The following is a 14216-nucleotide window of genomic DNA, read 5'->3' on the forward strand; positions in this document are numbered from 1 at the left end:
CATGTCATGGCACATTATATAACCAGAGGCAATTGACACAACATAAACTGACGCACCAAAACGTAGCCTGTCAGCAGTGATATGTATAAAGCTATGCTTTTTAAGGAAAACGTAGGGAAGAAAGTATTGTGGGTTTTATAAACACCACTTGGGGGGCGGGGGGGGGGGGGGGGGGGGGGGGAGCGCTCAGTTGTGAGGTACATTTTTACAATGGCACGTTCTGATTGCCGTTTTCTGCAGGATTTGCCTTCTTTGTGTAGACCCGCTGATCCCAGTGGACTGAATTCACCTGAACTCCCAAGCGGCTTCACCTTTTTCCTCAGCAGCGGGGAGCTGCCCCGGCTCTCCCCTCAGCCTCGCACACCGCGCCACCTGCCGCCCGCCCCGCCTAACGGCCCAACGGTCCGAGCCCCCCCACCCCAACCGCCGCGTGACAAAATGGCGGGGGGCGGCGCGTTTGAGCCCGGCCGCGCGCTGTTGAGGCGCAGCCGGGGACAGCGCTGAGGGGAAGCGAGTCCCACAGCTAAGTAAATGTAGCCAGGGAATGGCTGCATTTCAGCTACCTCCAGCTCTCCTCAGATCCCCTCACAGCTCAGTAGGTTAATAAGGGGATTTAATCAAAAATGTACTTTGACAGCTTCAGCATTCCTGCTCGTAATGTGGTTAGCTTGAAACAGTACATCACCACTGCTATGTCAGGCAGCACCTGAGTTCCACAAACACAGATAAATGCACATAATTAGAAAGTAGGGTGGCGGCGGCCAGGTTTGTGTCACACATTCACGCTCATGAACACACAAGCGTTTGGTTTTTGTTGCGTTACAAAACTGGTTTCTTGTCTAGCCACTTCAGAGGATTATAGTTAAATGCTGAAATGGGATTAAAGAGGAAATTGTGTGTAAATCTCAGTGTTCAAATTGCAAACTAGAGCACATGGGTACCTCTAGAGATTAAACACAAATCTGGTTACATTTTCCAGTGATGGAAAAACACAAGCCTAAGCATTGAGACACCAAGCCCCTTCTGAAGGTGCACCTTCCATAGCAACTGGGGGGCAGGACATGACCCATCCCACCCATGCACATCTCCACTGCTCAGTCACAGGGCTCTGCAGAAACGTCAGGAGTGGTGATGGGTTAGTGCAGAAAAGCAGCACACCACCCTGAACCTTCAAGGTATTCTCTTCATTTCTCTTACAGTGATATACACTTAACCAAAATCCCAGTACAGGCGAAGTTTGGAGAGAATCTGAACTAAGGCTGAAAGGCTGCTGAGGACACTGCTGTTTCTGGTGAGAAATTACGGCACAACCATTTCAGAATGTAGAGACCTGACTACAGTCCATCTGTCCACACAGAGGCTTTTACTAGACCATGCATGAGATCTGGGCAACTAGTACCACAACTGACCAATGATAACCATATGGGTCAACAGCTCCCTCAGTCAGACCGTTACCTCAGACATACTCAGTCCGACAGAGTATGTCAGTGTCAGATACACTTCACACACCAGTTGACAAAAGCAGCACTTACCCTTATATTTTATATATGTCATTTTTTTCAGAGAAATTTTCAACATCAGATATTTTATTGGCTGAGACAGTTCTGCCAATGGGACCAAGCTTTGCACCTGTGGTCTTTATACTGCTCTGGGCCAAACAGAAGTACTGTTTTCAACCCACAATTCACACTGGAAACTGGTATTCCAATTTCCAAGTGGACATGCAGAAGCCATAACTAGCTTGGGACATCCTTCCAGTAGAGGCAAACATTTGGAAGGGAGGAAAGATTTAAACCATTGGAGATTACTTTGTATAGCAGATGTAGCTTTTAACATGGAAAGTAGTGGCAGTCACTGAGATAAATAAGATTAAGATTTTCATTGGCAGCACTCGTCACAGATCCATTTATGGCTCAGTTTGCGTGTCCCAGCTCCTCCCTCCTTGCTTGGAACTTTATAAATCTGGTAGCACTTCTTAAATCAAAATAATGTGTTCTTCATGCCAAAAGATATTCTTATGTGTGTTTACAAATGACATCTCTTCTGTGTTGTTTCCACTTAGACTACGGCATAGTAATTTTTGGAATTACAATTTGCTACATAAATAAGGAACAGTACTTTTACTTACTAGTCACATTAGTTTTCTTGTTTGCTTTTATGAAACTTTTTTTTTCAAATCAATACAAACATGCTTTGTCCTGAATGATCTTCAACACCCAAAACATTAACTGCTGTTCATTTTGTCAAGCAGCAATGAATGCGTAGTTAGAAAAATCCCATCTGTAGATTACTACCTGGAATTCTGTCCTTTACAGGCCCATAGGTATATATGTAATCCCACTGTGCATTTTTCTCATCCCTCAATCATGTACACAGGAAACATTTGAACACAGTAAATCTAAATTTGATCATCTACACACTTCATTATCAATCATGCTTTTAAAGTTGCACACTAACTTGAGTAAAAATGACCTGAAACCAAACTATGTCACCCTCACTTAAGTCTTCACCATTCTTTGTAACAGTGAGAGAGGCCTCTGAGAGAAATAGCTTTTCTTTTGTTTATTCTTTATTTTTGGCATTTGAGCTTGTAATAGAGAAGAGGAAAAAAATCTGTGGCACTGTGATCAGCTCAGCCTAAGGGCAATGTCTTTTTACTCATCGAGCTATATTTAGAACTGTCACTTGTTAAAAACACTGTCAGCTAAAACGAATTTCCAGAAGAGGCTTTGCATTATACACATGGCCTGAAGCACTCATACTGTAACATCACAGCAACCAAAATAAAAGGAAAGTGTGATTGTACAGTCTAATATTGGCTAATTTATACCCATTTCATACAAATTCTAGCATTTAGCATTAACATGCTCTGTTGCTAAGGAGCTCCCCTTCCATTTTTTTTCTTAAACAATATGTCAGTTCTTGCTTAAAGTAGTGTCTATACCAAAACACCACGCTCTTTTGCAGTCACAAGAATACTAATTTCAAGATGTCAACAAATCAAGTATTTCTACAATAAAAACAGTGTTCAGACACAGAAATATGGAGCTTATTAGTTGTTCTATTTTTTTCCCTATAGAAGGACCTAAGAAAGCTGAATTAAAAGAAGAAAAAATCATCTTCATACATCATACACATAAAGACATACAGCAGACTTTATTTGCAAGTGCATCCCTCTCTCTCTACCAGAATTCTCTCTTTTCCTGGCTTGAAACCTGTGGGTACCCTTCTGCATATCCAAAATTCACCCAGACACGAGGGAATGCAACTACATTAGCTGTGGGTGGGTTTGCTCCTACCTAAAGTGAAAGGCAACAAGGTTACACCTGCACTAAACAGGGAAAATGAGGGAAAGCATCTGCCTACATGTTTTAGAAGATCTACTGTATGTTTGAGAGGCCTTATGGCAACCCCAGTCCCAGCATGACCAAAAATTAAATTCTCCTATCCACACTGACCAGAAGATTCTCCATGAAGTGAATCCTCCTTGATGTTACCATACTGGGTTCTTTGTATTTACTGCAGGTTATGCCTTTGAGGATATTTTCAAAAAAAAAAAAAAAAAAAGAATGGAAAATCTTTTCAGACAGTGATTGTAAAATTACTGTACGCCACTAAGGATAAGTTCTCAGCATACAGATCCAGTTACCCTGAATTAATATTATGAATGGCAGCTTTAAAATCCAGGAGGATGATAACATTTAATAGCTAACAATAGTAGTGATCTACTATCCTATAGTAATGACTGAAGCTTATGATGCGTCTAGAAATGAAAAACTTTACTGATATTGAAATGAATTTGACTGCATGCCTCTGTCAATGATATTCTCTCTACATAAGTGGATAGGACATATCCTTTAATTATAGAAGATAATAAAAATTAAAATGATTCTTTTTCAAGTGCACTGCAGGTCTCAACATCCTGAGTGCCTGGAATGCATGCCAGAAAGGCATGGTGCCCATTTGGATTGCTGAAGGCCGTTGTCAGGCCATAAAGCCAAAATAGAAGTCTGGTATTTTTTTAAACTAGGAACAAAAGATATTTTACACACACAAAAATAATAATAAAAATAAAAATCCCATGAAACTCAACCTCACGGGAACAGAGACAAATACACTACCAAACATCATCGTTTCAATTCAGTGAAGTTTCTATTGCTTTCTCAAAACAAGGCAGCCATCTCACTTGTGTAGAAGGTCTGTGGGTTTTCTGTGGGATCAAAGGGACTAGACATGTACCGTTGCTCCAGTTGACAAAGATAGCATAATTCAGTGTTCACTGTTTGCTAGCCACCAGTGGTAACGAGCAATGTAACCCTTGCTGAAATGAAAGGTTATGAATTACTGAGCTCACTGATGATTTGAATGCTCTGCATTGGTTCAGACCTGTGTGCTAACAACCTCATGTCCTTTCTGGGGACAATCTTTGTGCAATAGTTCATTTCCAAAATGACATAATTCCCATGAGATAGTTCCCTTGGAAAAAAGACTATTTCATTTTGAGTCCGGTTCTATGTTTTTGAAACCTCATGGAATAAACTCAATAGCTTCACTAACCCTTAATCCTGTTCCCTGCCATAGAATTTAACAGAGGCCAACAAAGATTGACATTCAGTCGATCTCCGGAACTTGACACTTTTTCTTACAGTGACTAGATAACATATATACAATACATATATTGCTTTCTATACAGCTGAAATAGCCAAGCTGGAGAGCATTAAGCTAAAAATTAAAGGATTCCCAGTTTTTAGTCCATGGCTTTGCAGCTCGTTCAAGGAGAAGCAGGTTGATGGGTGTATACCCCTAATTTCTAAGTTATTTGAACCATGGAATAATTGTCCTGGGTATAAGAAATAATCACTGACACAGAAGGCAGCAAATGCTTACTAGCAAAAGTTCGGTGTCATACAGAAATACCCAGATTAGCTCAGAATGAACCTACTTGACAACCAGAAGCTGAACAGTTGGAGACGAAGTATCCCTTCAGTTTGTATGACCTTACTAATGTAGCTATGCCACTTTAGTACTCACAGCCTTGCTCTTTAAGATCTAGCTTAGATAATTCAGCACACTGGCTTCATTACGGCATAGAATGACATGCTATTTACAAATTAAATGGAAACACTGTTCCAAAATCACATTCTTTTTGTAACTACATCAAGTATCTTCCAGATACTACTTATTCACTCAAGTCCTACAATATTGTAGATTGCAGCAGGATGCCCTTTCAGTACAAGTACCTCACAGAGAAAGGAATAGGCAGACTTCTGTCACCACCAATGTAATCCTTTCATGTAACCCAAATAGGACTTTATCTCATTTACAATTAAAATGTTGAATGTGCACAAGAGCACAATACACAATGTACAGATGAAACAGGGTAGGATCAGTAAGAGATTAATTAATATTATATAATAAACTGTAATCAGTATTTTGGTAAACAATTCTATTTTATAATAAATGTATCTCCAGCATTTAGCACATCTAAGCTGTTTGCACATCCCTTTCTGTCTTTAAGAACCACTAGGAAGCATAGGAGTCAGTTCACTTCTGGTCCAAATATTTTTCATAGTAGACATCAGCCCTGTGTCGTGCATTGAACAATATTGAAAAAAAAAAAGAAAAAAAATTTTTGAAAAATAAATCTCTTAGGGGTGTTATGACTTTGTATAGACTGCCACAAGTACTCTATGCCTTTGTCTTAAAAAAGCCCCCTCATACATGCTCACCGTGCTGGAAAATAGAAACTCAGATAAGACCAACCATCCCATGACTTTAGTGGGAAGTTACAAATTCTTCAACCTATTCCAGCAAACACTTCATGAGTGCAAAATAAATTGAGATATGGAGTGCTCCAAACTGCCAGCTGTCAACTGTATTTTGGGGTCATACAGTCATGTAACATCCATAAAAATGATCACAGCTATTGACTTCAGTGCTGACAGTGGCAGACCAAATGGCATGCAGTAACAGCAATGCATGAAACATCAAGAAGGATAGATCAGGTCAATCTTTAATTGGTAAGCACATGATTGCCCAGAGTAAGAGGAAGAACACCGCCCTAAAAAATGACTAAGAAAATTTTGCTTGTGACAAAGAAAAATTTACATTTAAAAAGCGGTCTCTTGACTGAAAAAGAAAATCAGTTAATAAGTATACGATGTCTCTTGTACGCATAATCAAACTCAAGAAAGTTAATCTATATTAATTCCTAAAATGGATTATTTAAATAGGGATATTAAGTCCTTGTGCATACACTTTCATTCAGAACTGATGGCAAAAGCCAAACTGATGCTGTAGAAGACCACATGGCATCTCAGCTCTTTTCAGAATACTACTGGGGTAGAAGTTAGTAAACTGAATCAAATCCAGAATACTGCTGGAGTAGAAACTTATGTATTTGATTTTTTAATTTTTGTCTTTAAAAGGCTATATATAACTACTCCGTTATAAAAGAGGTACTTGACTTGTCTTACCAACAGTGAAACTGTCCTTTTGTGATATCTCATATTTTGTCCTGGTCTTTCTCCCAGAGGCCCATGGGTGCTATAGTACCTCACAAACTGATGTCTTTTTGAGATGCATCTTAGAATTCATACATTGATTGCTCTGAAAATGAGGACTGAAGTTCTAAAATGGTGGTTTGAGCCAAATAGGATGAGCAAAGGTACTTGAGGAAAGGACTTCACATGCTCAGTGTCCCACGTCAAAAAAACTGTTCTGTAATAGGTGTACCCGGCACCTGGTATTCAAACTTCAGTATATTGAATTAGAGCAATGGGACCAAAAGTAACCCAGTTACAGATTACAGTAATCTCTGATGTGGATGAAAGAGTCAAAATTTACTAGCAGAAAAGGTTTAGGCTTACTATTTATACAACCACTTTTACTTAAGTTACAAGATACCATGCAAGTGTCATTTACCCTCAAAGGAAATAACTTTGCTTTTTACCAACTCTAAGTTACGCATAATATAATGAAATAGAACTCACTATTAATCTGAAATATGTTGATTCCTTCAAAGCTTCATTATGTAAAGTAATAATTTCTGTCAAGATTTTACTATCAAGAGTTGCACAGAACAGACTATACCAAGAACTATCCTGTTATAGGACATATTTTTTTATATAAAATAATCACAGTTAATAATTACAATGACACTGTACAAAGTAAGATCAGCAAATATCATTCATTAAACTCCTGTAATTAAGCTAGCCATCCTTACAGAAAAATAAAACAAAATGAAAGACGAGAAGCAGTTCATGCACCTCATAAAATTGTTTTGTTCAGTACAGTGCTCGTATTTCTATTAGCTGTGCTCCATAAACAAAAGCAGCATTGATTAGGGACATTCTGTTGAACATACTGTAACAATTGCATCTAAATGCTTTATTTTATCTTTATTACCTCAGGGTAATGAATTGTAATGTAAAGAGCTGATGAGTAATTAAACTCATCAACCGTGGATTTAGAGATATTTTTAGTATCATATGATGGAAAATCCTCTCAAGAGTAGCAAGGATATATTTTCAGAGAATATATTATATTCCTTAACAGCTCTCATGAGGGAGTACTTTGTACTCTGTTTCTAGATGTTGAAATTATGAAAGAACACTGTATCTATCTTCATTTTTTTCGCTGCCCAAGACAGGAACTCCAGATAGGACTTCTTTGTGAGCTAAAGACACTTTCTGCTTGCTGAGTACCACTGAGATACAAGAGGTCTTTTGTCCATGGATACTACATACATGTCATACAATAATGATATTAAAATGGTCAAGCCCCTTCCTAAAGCTCCCCTCCTCCCCCCGCCCTTTATTTTAATTGCTTCAAAATATCTCTTCCTATCTATCTGGATAGAAGCACATCCATCTATCGGGATGAATTTTCAGCCTAAATTTATCCAAGACTAGTTTATACATCTATTCCACATTAGGGCATTACAGATAGTAGTTTGGATATTGGATGCATCTTGGTTAAGGGCCCTGGAACAAGTCTTAAAAACCATATGCATTAGAAATGCAAACAGTGAACTGCAAGCAGACAATAGGAAATGGTGGAAAGTAGACTGACACTGTGGGCTACAAAAAAAAAATTAAAAAAAAATAAAAATAAAAATAAAAAAAATACACAATAGCTACAGCTACCACAAACTGCAAAACTGCAAACACTGATTCATCATAATGGTAAACAGAAACCAACAACAATCAACAACAATAATCTGCCCCTTTGGGCACCATCACAGAAACAGCATTTAAAAAAAAATGCAGAAACCACTTCCTACTCTTTTAAGCAAGAATGTCGATGACCATTTAGTTCTATATCATGACCCTCCCACTGAATGAGCATGAAGCCCAGGTAGAGCTATGCAAGTGAGCCAGGCTCATGCCCACAGAGTGCTACTGGCATATAGAAACTGAGCTTGGAGCTGCTACTCAACCCTGCCCTGGCAAGCTTCACACCCCTCACTCCATGCATACACCTGAGAGCCAATGGAGGTGATGTGGAGGAGGCTGAGCATTTCTGAGTGACAAGCATGGAGCTCAGAGAGCAAGACTGCAGAAATAAATCATCACCCATATGGGAACTGGCAGCTCCTTTCACTGCTTCTTGAACCTGGTCATCGTGTACTTTAGTCTCTTCATCCTGCCTGATGCTGCCTTTATATTGCTTTGGGGTCTTTTCCTTCTCTCAGTGGTAGCCAGCAAATGTCTGCCAGAAGAACTAGCAGTGCCAGCTGCTGCTCTCTGTTCTCTATACCTGAAATGAATGATTAATGGTTTCAGACATTATCTACCTCAGGCCTGGAAATCCACCTCAAGTTCCAAATAACCTACTAAGCATGCGCTTCTTTCATGTTATGTCTGTGTTCCAAATTCCACCTCAAAGCAAAAATATGAGTGCTTGGTGATTCAGCAATTCCATTCCAATTTTTGTACTTCGAAATTCCTCTCTACTCTGCCTTGTTGGTTTATTTCTTACAATTTAGCAAGTATCCAGGCAAAAACATCTTTCCGTCTCAATGGGGTGCTCTCAAGGAGCTGGTGACATCTCATGATTAGAGGGTAGGACTGAAAAAACAGATCTTTCCAATTATTTTTGCTAAGTCATAGCATGTCCTGTTGTTTTTGTTTTGTTTTCTGCCCTGACTTTCAACATATATATAATCATTCCTAGCCATCCCTTGAAAGAGACTTTAAAATCTACATACAAAGAGCTCTGTGTTATTGCTAAATATTTAAACTGCAGTTTCATGTACATCCATCTTCTATTCTGACATAAAACGTACCCTGCTGTATTTTCATTACACCTTTGTCATTTCTTCTGCACTAATATCTCACAGATGTTCGAGCTATTGTCCTATGCTACCAGTCTTTCATTTATCTTTATTTTTTGTTTGTTTATTCATGATGGGGGTGCATGTAGTATTCAGCTGAGTTCAGAATTGAATATTGGAATAAAGCCCAGATTATTCCACAGAAAATTCCTAGAAAAATTCTATTACTGGCTGATTCTGGCCAATACAGTCAGTCTGTGTTTTGAAATCACTTTACCTGGGAAAAGATCCATGGTATTTCACTGCATAATAGATGATCCTGCAATTGTGTGACAATATCACCATTTCAAGTCAGTGTATGATTATAAACTTCAGACATTTGTGTGATGTTCTACTTAGAGAACCTCACTTAGGGTTCTGATCAGCAAAGTATTTCTATCTCTAATAACCTCACCACTTGATGGGGAAAAAAAAAGCTGAACTTCCAAGTAGGGAGTCCTTCCCCAAAAAAGCACTCTTTTTCCCTTAAGAAAAATGTATTTTTCAATTCTGCAGGCAGACATCATGTATTTTCATGAGGCTGAAATAATAACATGCTCTGTTACACTGAAGTATTATTGTTAATACTTAAAAACAAAAGTACATTTTAGTACAATTATTGAGAACTCTATTATGACTGTTCCCGTGCTACATATAAGAAAAATGCATAAGAAAATACCCACGGGTCAGTGCACACAGTAGATGAAGCATGAGAATGGGAGCTATGTTCCTCTCCATTCTTGTCCTAGCTCTGACAATCATTGTCTTGCTTCAGGCAAATCACTTAAAATTCCTTGGATGCAGCTTCTCTATCTATCAAATAACAATAAAAATACTTAACTGACTAAAGCTTTTGCCCTAAATTAAAGGCTATGAGAACTATTATGCCTTAATTAAAAGAAGCCAAGAACAATTTTTAACAAGAGTTTGATCCAAATGCAGCTCAGTGGCAACCAAATGAAAATCATTGGGATTTCATTAATAGCCTCACAGAATCTTTTTTGACTGCATAAATCAACAGAGTAACAAGAGGCCCAGAATATTCAGCTAATTAAGCAAGTTAACTGAAGATTATAAATTGATATGCTGGGCAGTAGATGTACAGATGAATTTGATATGTGTGCAAGAGATAAGAGATTAACATCTCTGAGGTTTCAGCACAGCAGCTGTGTCTCCCCATTCTGTCACCTAGGGTTTTCTGTGACTTATTTATTTACTTATTTATTTATTACCTTCTCTGCATTGTCCCCAGTTTCTCACACGTTGCCTGACTTCTAGTACCCCATTTCAAGAGGCAGTGCTGTGCATTTCTGACTGATAAGAAAGTACAGATATGCTGAGTAGTCAGGATGCTCACTCCACCTCAATCAAAGAAAGGATCAAAAAGCACACTGACATACAAATGGCTTGCAGACCACATAGGCATTGGCTAGATTCCACTGTGTCACTGAATATTGTTCCATTATTTTAAAGAACTTCCTTTGTTCCAGCTATCATAGGATCTATTTACCTACTTTGTTTTTTAAGAGGTCACCTTCCCCTGTGATAAAAGTTGAAGTTCCATCTTTTATAAAAGTTTTAAAATGGAAAAATGAAACCACTATGCTTCTGCTCAAGTTTTATAGCTAAGTATTTATTGCTTAAAAATATCTCAGCAAAGAATTCTAGTAATGAATGTATAAAATGTATTTTTCCTATAATATAAAGTTACAATAAAACATAATAAATAAATAAACATGAAAACCTCTAGTGACTAGATCTCCCTAAAGAATCATATTTGAAATTCAGAATGTCTCTTCTGACACAGCTTAAATTTTAAAAAAAATATATAGGAAAAAAAAAAATCTGAACAGGGTATTACATAAGTCTAAGAGACAACTGGATGGTAAAAATCTCCAACTGCAACCCACAACGATCTAAAACTCTACGAAAAACATATGTTTTACATAAAAATAACTGGCATTATGTTACTTTGTAATAAAATCTCTGTAGAAGTCATACTTAATTACACATTCAGGGAAAAAGTGAATAATTTAACCCACATCTCAGATTAACTCCAGAGAACAAAGAAAAAAAAAAACATCAAACCATTGTTTCCCTACGGTGTATTTCTACACAGCCATAAAAGGAATAAGCAACAGAAAGCCTTATTCTTTACTAATCAAAGGATACATCAAAACTCTAATTTAAAAATGTTCTGAACTTGGATGATTACTCTAAAGGTGAGATGGTATGCTGTAATGCTTTAAGCTCCACTAAATTGTCACTCTAAGTGACAGCTAAGTTTAAGTGGTTATTTCAAAAGCAGGACAGTATGGAAACAGGAAACTCCCATGTAAGTGGTACAACTTTCCTTTCTATTACAAGTACAGATAGCAGAGATGCTATTCTGTTTTTAATTCTCTTAATTTTTTTTCTATTTTTTTTTTTATTTTAAATCTCATTTAGTATTTTAGTAAATCTTCTTTAGAAGGACAACTTATATATGTATTTACATATGAATGCTGTAACCATCATAAACCATTGAAATTTATCTCCTCTGAGAGACTAGACAAAGTAGTTTATTCATCTATCTACTCTCTAAATTAGGGATCATATATGAGTGGAGTAGTTTCAATGGTGAAATGTGAGTCTAATTCCAATGGCTTCTTAGCTATTTCTACAAAAAATTTGGTATTCCATTTTACTTCATTTTATTAGCAAGTGCCTCATTATTTATGTTATTATAAGTTAGAAGATTCACTGTTCTCTTGTTTATATATAGCACAGTGGCTAATTGCTTTTTGCTGCCCTGAGGAGATTAGGGAAGTCATCTTATTACCTACATTCATGATAATTTTATTGACTCGTATAGGAAATGAAAACTTTACTTTTATTTAACTCATGTGAAATATCTGGGCTATTAAAGATGAACTTGCCTCATCTAAGTTAAAAATTAAAGTATTATTTCTGAAGCGTGGAAGCCAGCAGACACAGCCCAGTTCAAAGAAAAGTGTAGTCCTCTGCTGCACAGGAGATCCAACTAATGGTTTCCTCTGGCATAAGAATCTATTATTTTCTTAATGTGATTATAGGATTACAGTATTGTACTTTGTATCTGAGAGTCAGCTTCATTTTACAGCTTCAAATCTATGACCTAAGAGACCAGAAGTCATTCCCTTGTCCCTAAATTTCACTCATTCTCTGCATTACTTTTTCTCATTAGTAAGATGTTCTAAAATCAGTACTTGTGCTGATCTTACCTATTTAGAAAGGTTTGAGATTATTTCCTGACCTTTTGGAGTCTGCAGGAGTGACTGGAATATAAATCATAGATAATATGGTTGAATAATTCTAATAAAGACAGAGATTCACATGAACACAAAAGAGAAACACTGCAATAAGTGTTAACACGTTGATATAGCATCAGCAGTGACATGAGATGATGAACAGCCAAATAGTTTGGTTGTTCCTTTAATGGAAAAAATGTCAAATAAATGAAAAACAGGGTTTTGTAATGTCTTTTCTAACACCAAATGTTATTATCCCTTATTATTTTCTCATACCATTATGCAAAGATACCTCCCAATTCTTTTTGATCATTTGAAATCTTTGTCTGCAATTCAGATTAAAAAGTATAAACAAAAAATACAGAATGAACAGAGTGAAAAGGCAGACATTACAGTGGAAAAAGCAAGAAGGTTATTCAGAGAAGAGAAGAGAAGAGAAGAGAAGAGAAGAGAAGAGAAGAGAAGAGAAGAGAAGAGAAGAGAAGAGAAGAGAAGAGAAGAGAAGAGAAGAGAAGAGAAGAGAAGAGAAGAGAAGAGAAGAGAAGAGAAGAGAAGAGAAGAGAAGAGAAGAGAAGAGAAGAGAAGAGAAGAGAAGAGAAGAGAAGAGAAGAGAAGAGAAGAGAAGAGAAGAGAAGAGAAGAGAAGAGAAGAGAAGAGAAGAGAAGAGAAGAGAAGAGAAGAGAAGAGAAGAGAAGAGAAAAGAGAAGAGAAGAAAGAAAACAAAAAGAAAAAAAGAGAAAAAAAAAGAAAAAAGGGGAAGGGGAAAAATGCCATCTAGTTAAAAAAAAAAAAAAAAAAAAGTACTGAAGAGTGCATGTAGGTCCCTAGCCTATACATTTTCTATGCACATCTAATCAATTGTGTAGGTCATATGTCCCTTTAAAAAGCAAAATCTTTTTTTTACATATTGTTTTCATGTCTAATCACTTCTGGGAGGAAAATAGATTAAATGGTGGAGGAAGCTTTGCAAACCAGAACTATTTTTGAAAACATTTTGAAGATAAAAGTACCTTGAGAGGTCAGACAGTCATAGGATCTGCTCGTTCTTATAGCAAATATCAAGAACATACTAGCCATTCCATCTTCTGAAAATCTAGCAATTATTTTCGGTTGCTCTGTTTCAGTTGGGACAATGGAGTGCTTTTAACACATCCAAAGAAGCATACACACACACACAGTCTTCAAAGATTTCAGTCTGCTTTGGATCAAATTAGCAGGAGATTTCCATTTATTTCAATAGGCTTTGAGTCAGGACAGCAATATTGGATTTCTTGCACTTTAATTTCATTGCAACACTGAATGGATTTTAGTTAGCACTTCACAAAAAAGGTCACTTTGCCTACCGCAGGAAGCCAAATTAAGTAGAGATGGACTTGTAGGTTTAAAAAGGCTTGTCCTCAAAATGTGGCTTGCCTCATCTTTCCTGAGTTTGAACTATGTTGTAAAAAGAACAAAGATGGAATGAGGTATAAAACACTGGGCAGTGTAAAACTAGATGTAAAGAAAAATTGAACAGAATAGGAAGAGGGAAAATACTAATGAAAGCACATACAGTAATAGCCAGTATACCTGACAACACTTGAATAAGTTTCTTATGTAGGTAGTCTAAGTAACCCTAGGAGCCTTCATGT

Source organism: Aythya fuligula, chromosome 5 (assembly GCF_009819795.1).
Source record: "Aythya fuligula isolate bAytFul2 chromosome 5, bAytFul2.pri, whole genome shotgun sequence".
Taxonomy (NCBI): Eukaryota; Metazoa; Chordata; class Aves; order Anseriformes; family Anatidae; genus Aythya; species Aythya fuligula.